The following is a 9739-nucleotide window of genomic DNA, read 5'->3' as shown; positions in this document are numbered from 1 at the left end:
GAAAAAAGTAGGCAAGAAGAACAAATTAGGAATGCAAGTTACTGTGGTCCGTTTGTGATTTCTACTTTGCAGATGGGAAAACTAGGGCTAAGCCACGTAAATGGCTTGTCCTGGGTCACTGTGCTCATCAGGGTGGAACTGGAATTTTGAACCTAAACCCCTTTGGCTCTAGGACCCATGCTGTCATTTCTGCGGAGACCTCAGGAGGCAAATCCCCGATTCCTAGATTGGAGGTGGGAGGGTGGGGCTGGGGAGGATGCAGCAAAAATAACTTGTGGGGGGGTGTGGGGGGTGTGGGGGGGAGGGGGTAGGCAGCAGAGAACGTGTGTTAAGGGAGCACATTTTCTTTACCTCTCCCCAGTGGAATATTTTGAAGCAAATCCCAGACTCATATCATTTCATCCACAAATATTTCAGTTTGTATCTCAAAAAGATAAGGACTCTTTAACATAGTCACAATACCATTATAACACTTTAAAAAAAAGTCCAACAATCATTCCTATTGAGTCAACCTATTGAGGGCAATTTGACAAGACCTCAGAATGGAAGGCTGGCTTCCTTATCTTGAGCTGGTATTGTCACAAGGCCATGATAAGGAATTTAAATTTCCCCAAGATAATTACAGTGAAGGTGAACAGGGGATTGAAAATGCAGGAGATTTGAGAAACTTGTCAGGGGCCCTGGAAAGGAAATGTTATGAAGAAAAAAAAATTCTGGAAAGGTTTGCAGAGTACAAAAGAAAAGAATCTTCCCGACTTCCCTTTTCCTCACCCAAGGGCCTTTAGTCATAAATGTGAAATAGGAACCAGGTCTAAAGAGAAACTAAAGGTATAAAAATAACACAATGAGTAGTTGCTAAATGCGACAAGACAGACTCACGGGACTGGTCTCCCACCAAGGCTCTCTAGAGAGCTTGCTTCACAGATAAGGACTGGTAAGCTGCTGCTGTTCAGAATATTAGTTTCCGGGGGGGGTCCTGCATATTGTGTACCGTGTTTCCCAAAAAATAAGACCTAGCCGAACCATCAGCTCTAATGTGTCTTTTGGAGCAAAAATTAACATAAGACCCGGTATTATATTATATTATATTATATTATATTATATTATATTATATTATATTATATATGACCGGGTCTTATATTATAGTAAAATAAGACTGGGTCTTATATTAATTTTTGCTCTAAAAGATGCATTAGAGCTGATGGTCCGGCTAGGTCTCATTTTCAGGGAAACATGGTATTAACTGCACTCTGCCCTTCCTCTGGGCATCAGGAAACCTGGTTCCTAGGTTCGGTTCCTCTATGCACTTATTCTGTGACCTTGGACAAGTTACTTCCCCACACTGAGCTAATCTGCCAGGTGAGGATATTAGATCGCAAGATCTCAAAGTTCCCTTTAAGTTCTGAATTCTCTGATTCAATGAACACCTAAAGAAATGGTACTCACCCTCTGGGATTTTGAAAGTGTTACCAGGATTTGGCTCGATGTTACGCTGTATCTATACAGTGCTTGGACAACACAGATGAAGGGTGTCATGGAGAAGCCACAAGTCTGTTATGCAGGTTCGTGCTTCTAAATCACCCGAGGTTGCCCTTGGTTGAACCCCAGGAGGAAATCCACAGGCAGCTTCATGTGAGCTCATGGGAAATCAGTGTTGAATGGAGAGCAGATGGAAACTGCACAGAACCATGCACAGAACCATCCACAGACGGAGCCGGTTGCCCGAGGCCCAGGAAGCAAATTGTAGAAATAAGTTTAAATGACAGCCCTCCCTTTTAAAAAAAAGATTTTATTGGGGAAGGGGAACAGGACTTTACTGGGGAACAGTGTGTACTTCCAGGACTTTTTTCCAAGTCAAGTTGTTGTCCTTTCAATCTTAGTTGTGGAGGGTGCAGCTCAGCTCCAGGTCCAGTTGCCGTTGCTAGTTGCAGGGGGCACAGCCCACCATCCCTTGCGGGAGTCCAACCAGCAACCTTGTGGTTGAGAGGACACGCTCCAACCAACTGAGCCATCCGGGAGCTCAGCGGCTGTGTTCAATCTTAGTTGCAGGGGGCAGAGCCCACCATCCCTTGCGGGACTCGAGGAGTTGAATTGTCAACCTTGTGGTTGAGAGCCCACTGGCCTATGTGGGAATCGAACTGGCAGCTTTCAGAGTTAGGAGCACGGAGCTACAACTGCCTGAGCCACCGGGCTGGCCCTTTCTTTCTTTCTTTTCTTTTTTTTTTTTTTAATGGCAGGTAAAGGGGTTGATGGATGACAACCAAGGCTTTGGGGCTGAAATGGAGCTAAAGGGAAGGGGGCTGTGAAAAGCTGTTGGATCACATTGCCTTCTGTTGCTGGGATTCTGGGCCTTGGCCTGGGGAGCTGCATTTGAGTAGAGTCTTAAGAATGGAGGTTGAAGGGGAGCCAAAGGAAGACATACAAGAACATGAACCAGGAAGAGCAAGGGAGAAACAAAACAGACCCCAGCCTGGGCCAGAAGAGCAGCCCTTCCCAGAAACCCTGTCCCCTGACCCAGATCCTCATTGTCATGCCTGGAAGGAAAGGATATGGTGGCTCTCAGCTCTAGCTGCCCTGATCTCTTTTTTTTGGTTTCTCCAATGTGATCTACTCTTCCCCACAACAGCTTTTGCTGGAGCTTTGTCCTTTTCTTCTTCTGGTCAACTGCTGCTCAGTCCTTAGCTCATACTTGCTACATCTAGAAGACCTCTTTGGCCTCCCTCTCTAAGACAAACCACTCCATTTTTAGGTCATTACATGAGGTCTGACAATTAAGTTTGGGAACTCATCCTAGAGAAAGTGCTGCATACCTCATTGCTAAATATCACTATGGTCACCTTTGAAGTCCTCCCCTTGGGAAGCTATGCACCGATGCCAGCACCTAGTTCACCCTTCAAAGCAATTTTGGAACTCTTTTTTTGGAACGGCCATCAGAGCTGTCATCGTATTACCCTTGATGGCCTGAATGTCATCAAAATGTCTTCCTTTCAATATTTCCTTTCTCTTCAGGCAAAGAAAGAAGTCATTGGGGGCCAGATCAGATGAGTAGGGAGGGTGTTCCAGTACAGTTATTTGTTTACTGGCTAAAAACTCCTTCCCAGACAGTGTCGTGTGAGCTGGTGCATTGTCGTGATGCAAGAGCCATGAATTGTTGGTGAAAAGTTCAGGTCGTCTAACTTTTTTATGCAGCCTTTTCAGCACTTCCAAATAGTAAACGTGGTTATCTGTTTGTCAAGTTGGTACAAATTCATAATGAATAATCCCTCTGATATCAAAAAAGTTTAGCAACATTGTTGCAACAAATTCAAGAACTTAATTGTCAGACCTCATATATATTTTTGAAATAGCAACCCTCACTGTTATAATTTTTAATGTATTTATGTGATTCTTTTCTAATTTGTAATTTTGAAATAACTTTTAAGCTTTCAGAAAAATTGCAAGAATAATATAAAGAACTCCCATATACTCTTTGCCCAGATTCAACAGTTGTTAACATGTTGTCACATTCTCTTTCTATATATGTGTATATATAATAAGGTTACATATAATCCTACATGTATAGGTAATACATATGATTATTTTTTTAACTACTTGAAAATAAGTTGCAGACATCTTGCCCTTTCACCCCTAAATACTTAAGCATTATTTCCTAAGAACAGCATCATTAACTTATATAACTGCAGCACAATTCAATTGTATGATGCTTTGAGTAACCTCTGTCTCCTTTTACTTAAACACAGGCTTCATGAGGTCAGGCAGGGGCCACTCTTGTTCACCACCCATGTGGGCATCACCTAGTATAGTGTCTGGCACATCTTAGGGTCTCTATAATATTTGTTGAATGTACACGAAATCCTGAATTCAGAGGGACTTATCACTAATGTTGCCTTCTACCCCAGCTATGAGCTTTCTCACTCAGCCTGCAGTGTGTGTTGCCTGGGGTTCGGTGTTCGGATGTGCCTGCCTGTTTCCATTTCAGTGGGGAATCAGGATCCCATTGCAGGAAATCATAGCACCCGAAGGTTTGGCTTCTGTTATTCTCAAGTCCTCTTTAGCCAGCTCTGCCAGTTTTGATTGGCAGCTGCCTTTCCTCTGGCCCAGTGGCACCTGTTGGCCATCACACCCAGTTAGTCGGCCCCATGAGAGAGTTCTGGCAAATACAGCTGGAATGCTGGAATCTTCCCATGCAATTGCTTTTATGAGGCTCTGGTATTTGCCCTGGAAACTGCCCTCTAAGCTCTTGGCCCACCAGGTGCATTGGGCTACTTGTGGTGGGCCTTCTGTCAGGACACTGTAGCTGCTCAGTTAACAGAGGGGTTGATGGAGGGGATGGATGTGCTCAGGGCAAGTCGGAACTGGAGCCCACAGCTCACAGAATCCAGACTTGGAGAGGCCTTTAGAAATCATTTATGACGATGGTTTCCCAACACAGTCCCCAAGCCACAGTATCCGCACATCCTGGGAACTGCTAGGAAATGCCCCACCCCAGACCTACTGAATCAGCACCTCTGGGGATGGGCACAGTCACCTATGTTTTAACTAGGTGATTCAGATACATGCTTGGGTTTTTGACCCTCTGCTCTAGGCTGATCCCACCCGTTTTCAAGGGGGCACCTCAAGCCCCGAGAAGTTCACCCTGCTGCCTGCTCTCACACCAGCACCTCCTCTGCTCGTCGCTGCCTATCAGCAGCTTGGTTTTTTAAATTTATTTTTTATTAATGTTTTCAGGATCATAAATAAGCTTATCACGGACAATTTCATTACCATGGCAACCTGGCAGCTGGCTAGAAAGAAGCAGGTAGCACAACTGCCTTGGGGTCTCAGAGGCACTAAAGTAACTGGATTTTCTTTCTGCCGATCGTTCTATTTATGCACAGCCTCTTTGTTTCTCTCCTCTTTTCTCCTCCTTTCTCCTCTTTTCTTCTCTGTTTGTCCGTTATTCCTCCCTCGTCTCATTAGGAGCAATGCGTCTTCTAATTGTTTTAGATTTTCCAAGGGCTGCCAAATCTGACCTCTCCTTTGAAACTAACAATAACACCACAAGGTGAGAGGATGTGAGCAGGGTTATTTGACTCCATTTTTATCCCCATCAAAATGTCGTATAAAAATTTTCTTGAATTGATTACTTTATCTGTCAAGAAGGTACATGCACAGAGTACAAAATTCAAAAGGTAAAAAATGGCCCACATTAAGTGTAAGTCTCCCTATGACCCTTGGTGTTCAGGCCTCCTCCCTGGGGTGGGGGGTCTCATTACCTGTTTCTTGTGCATCTTTGCTGAGACAGCCCATGCATATATAAGCACATTCCCTTTATCTGCTTTCTGCTATTTTATTTACACAGTTGGTAGCATTCCACACCTACCGCTCTATACCTTGTTCTTTCACTCAATATGTCTTAGCAACTCTTCTGCAGCATTTAAAGTTGCCTAATGTTTTTTCATAGCTGCATATTTCGTGGTGTTGATGTGCCATTATTTATTTAAGCTGTTCCCTGTTGATGGATATTTGGGTTGCTTCCAGTCTTTTGCTGTTTTCATTTCCATTTCACAGCTGGAAAAACTATGATTGAGGGTCCGCCAGTTAGCTCAGTTTGTTAGAGCACAGTGCTCTTAACAACAAGGTTGCTGGTTCGATCCCCACAGGGGCCACTGTGAGCTGCGCCCTACACAACTACATTGAGATGAGTTTTTGACTTGGAGCTGATGGGTTGTGGAAAAACACACTTAAAATAAATAAAAAGTTAAAAAATAAAGAGCACTTTAAAAAAATAAACAAACCAAAAAACTATGATTGAGAAAGGAAAATGATGTGTAGGAATTCCTAAAGCAATGTTGGCATCTATTGGCATTGCTTAGCTACAGAATCTAAGAAAAAAGGAAGAGTTGACTGGCCCCTAAATTACAGAAAAGAAAGGGCCAACTGGAGACCTCATTTCATTTCTTGCCCTACTAGTGTCTTATGTAGTTCGGTTAAAACCTGCTAACATGCCTGGTGCCTGATAATGTAATTAAATAATTGTTTGTGGAAAGTATTTTAAATCTGTCTTGCTTGCTAGATGATAACCTTTGTTAGGTCAAGGGTCACGTTTTCATCCCTAGCTAATATTATACTTCTAGCAAGTACTGGATATACAGTAGGTGCTCAATAAATACTTGTTGAATGAAGGAGCCAGGATTGTGTGTGGTTAAGGCAACGGGCTTGGAGGCCTGGACTCTAATACTTATTAGTTGTGTAATGTAAGACCCATCATTCAACTTCTCTATGCCTCAGTTTCCTCAGCTGTGAAATGGTTTTATTCTTTTATTTTTTTATTTTTCTAAGGAGGACACAGCTTACGGTGGCCCATGCGGGGATCGAACTGGCAACCTTGGTGCTACCAGCACACACTCCAACCAAGTGAGCTAACTGGCCACCCCCATCCTCAGCTGTGAAATGGAAACACTCCCTCGAGGTTGCTGGGAGGATGAAGCGAGTGATTGCAGGTCAAGTATCCATCACAGGGCCCTGTGCGTAGTGAGGGCTCAGTCACGTCTCTGAGCTTCTTTCATTGTCCTGTAGTGCCAGGAAATTCTGATGAGGAAACTGAAAAATCTTCAAAGAGGAGGTAATTTGATCTGGGCCCTGAAGCAGGAGTAAAATTCTGGTTTATGTGGTTAGAGCCACATTTCTTTACTGAGTTCATCCAACTACAAAATGGAGATGATGACACCCAGTTTCTGTCTCCCTCTGGGGAGATGGTCTAACTGAAAGTCCCTCAACAGGAAGATACTACACGATTAAAATACACCATTATTATCAGCTGGAAAAGTGCCTTCCCAGGACAGGTGAACTAATCCATGCCAAATATGATTACTGTGTGTAATTGAATATTTAGTGTGGATTTAACCCAGGGAGCCAACTGTGCTGTCGCTTAGTGTCAAGTTTAATGGGGCACTTAATAAAACTGGAGTTAATTAACACCATCCAGATGCTAGATGTGTGTAAAGTTTGTGTTGCTTCCATGACTGAGGCATTTCAGAGATGTGATGTTCTGGACTCTCTCCTCAGAAGGAACTGGAAGTGCGAGCCCTGGGCCTGGGCCTTTGCTTCTGCTGTAATTTCTTCCTGAAAGTTCAATGTCACCTACTCGGGGAAGCCTTCCATGATTGTCAAAGGCAGAGTCTGACGCTTCTCCTGGGTTCTTATGTCGTTCTGCACACATTTCTTCAGTAGAACTAAAAATATCCTGTTATTTTAGTTTGTTTTTATGTGTCTCTCTCCCACCAGAGGCCAAGCTCTGGTTCCCAGTGTTTACATGACATACAGTTGATGCTCAGTGAACGTCTGCTGAATAAAAGCTTTTCAGGTTTCAGAACTGTGGGAAATCTTGGGTCTCAAGAACAAGTTATTAAGATATTTGAATTCTCCTGGGAAGGGCAGACCTTCTGACTTTCTGTGGTGTTGACATGTAATCTTTCTTTTTTTTTAAATTTTATTGGGGAATATTGGGGAACAGGGCCCATCAGCTCCAAGTCATTGTCCTTCAATCTAGTTGTGGAGGGCACAGCTCACTGGCCCATGTGGAAATCAAACCGGCAACCTTGTTGTTCAGAGCTCGCACTCTAACCAACTGAGCAATCTGGCCGCCCTATTTTCTGATGGAAATTCTGTTTGATGACATCTTTAATGAGTCCAGCGTTGAAATGTGAACCTCTCCCCCTTCGTAGCAGACCTGTTCCTGAAAGATCAATCCTGGAGCAAAGGAATAGACATGGGCACCGTGTGTTTATAAACAGCTGAGCATGGAATCCAGCCCCGAGTCCACATCGTGTAGAAAGCAAGAGAAGAACAGGCCTTGAACAAAGTTGGTTATTTGCTATGAGGCCCCTGGAGGCCCAAAGAGTCCAGAATATGATGGTGCTCAGTGCTGTTTGAGCCCTGCTGCCTCCAGGAGAAAGATGTCCCTAGCCTTTCTGGCACATAGAAGATGTCCCTATTGCCTGGAGGAAAACAGCCCCTTACTTCCGTCCTGTATCCCGGATTCATCAGGATATGCCACAGCCAGCATTCTTGGTTTCACACTGCAGCTGAACCCAAGGCAGAGAAGGAGGTGATGGAACACTGCAGAACTGGGATCAGGCAGGAACCTCCCAAGGCCAGGTGTGGCCAAGATCCTGTCCCAAGAACCACCTGCTCTGAACAAGGCCCCTTCTCCTCATGTACCTCATAGTTAGGCTCAGCATCCACGCTGTAGCAGGGATTGAGGGGAGGGTGTGTCCACCCCATCCATCTGCCATAGTGGGAGAGGGGGGCGCTTCTTCCTTCTCCTTAGGAATCCCACGAATGGGGGCTTAGATGTTGGGCAGCCCAAGTGACAAAAAACCAGCTTTCCCCCCGCTCTATGAACTCCATATTCTCTTCCTTTACTCTTCAGAAGGGCACCATCTCCTGGTCCCAGTCAGTCTTTCAACAATCAGTCACTTGTACCGACATGTACCAGGCAGTGGGCTAGGTGCTGGGAGACACTCGTGAACAAAGTAAATGGAGATTATGTTCTAGTGGGGAAGAGACTGCTACTAAGTAAGCAAACAAGGTAATTACGAATATGGAAATGCTGTAAAAGAAATGGGCAGGGAGTTGCGATAGAAAGGAAAGGAGGTCTACTTAGAGAGTTTCTGTATCTAAAACATAGTGGCTTACAATACTCATTTATTGAGCTCACGATTTTGTGGGTCGAGGATTTGGGAAAGGCTGGGCTGAGCTGCTCCATGCGGTGTCAGCTGAGATGTCTGGGGCTGGAGACTCCACTTTCAAGATGGTTTCTTTTTGCCCAAAGTTTTATAGGGAAAAATTTCAAATATACAAAAAAAAAAAAGTAGATAGACTTGTACAGCAAACACTAAACCTGCCGCCTAGATTCTACACTTAACATTCTACCATCTTGGCGTATCACATATCTGTGCACCTCTCTACCTCTCCAAGGTGGCTTTTCACTCCTGGTTATGGTGTCTAATGCTTCTTCAATTCTCTTCCTCCCACATGACTTGGGCTTCTCCCAGCATTGTGGTCCCAGGCTAGTCGCACTTCTCACGTGGTGGCTGGCTTCTAGGCCAGTTAAGTGCCATGCCTGAAGGTGACAGTGTCTCTTCCACAGTATGCTATTGGTCAAAGCAGGCATGGGGCCATCTTTAGGAAAAATAATCAGCTAGACACGGTGATCAGGGAAACCCTTTCTGAAGAGGTAGTATCTGGGCTGAGTCCTGAGGGGTGAGGACGAGCCTGGCTTGTGAAGATCCAGGAGAGAAGAGCATTCCAGGCAAAGAAACAAATGAAGGAAAAGGCTCAGAGATGGAAAAGCGAGTCTTACAAACCAAGGGACACCAAAGATTGCCAGTGAGCTGCCAGACGCTCGGGGAGAACCCTGGAACAGATTCTTCCTCACAGCCTCAGAAGGTGCTGACACACACCCTGATTGCAGACTCCCTAGCTTCCACAACTGTGGGAAAAGAAACATCTGTTGTGTAAGCCACCTAGTTTGTGATACTTTGTTACCGCAGCCCTAGCAAACTAATACAGATGTGCTTTGAAATCTGTTACTCTGTATCCAAACGTTAAAGATCCTCAGTGTGGCTGCTGCAGGCACAACTACTTTCTCATTCTCTGGAAGCTTCTGACGGGCACCCGCTGAGTCTTGCTCATCTCTGTGCCCCGCATGGCTCCATTAGCACCGCCGCACGGTGGAGAGCTCCGTGGCCTGCTT

The sequence above is a fragment of the Rhinolophus hipposideros genome, assembly GCF_964194185.1.
Source record: "Rhinolophus hipposideros genome assembly, chromosome: 22".
In the NCBI taxonomy this organism is placed as follows: Eukaryota; Metazoa; Chordata; class Mammalia; order Chiroptera; family Rhinolophidae; genus Rhinolophus; species Rhinolophus hipposideros.
Note: the sequence above shows the minus strand (reverse complement) of the source record.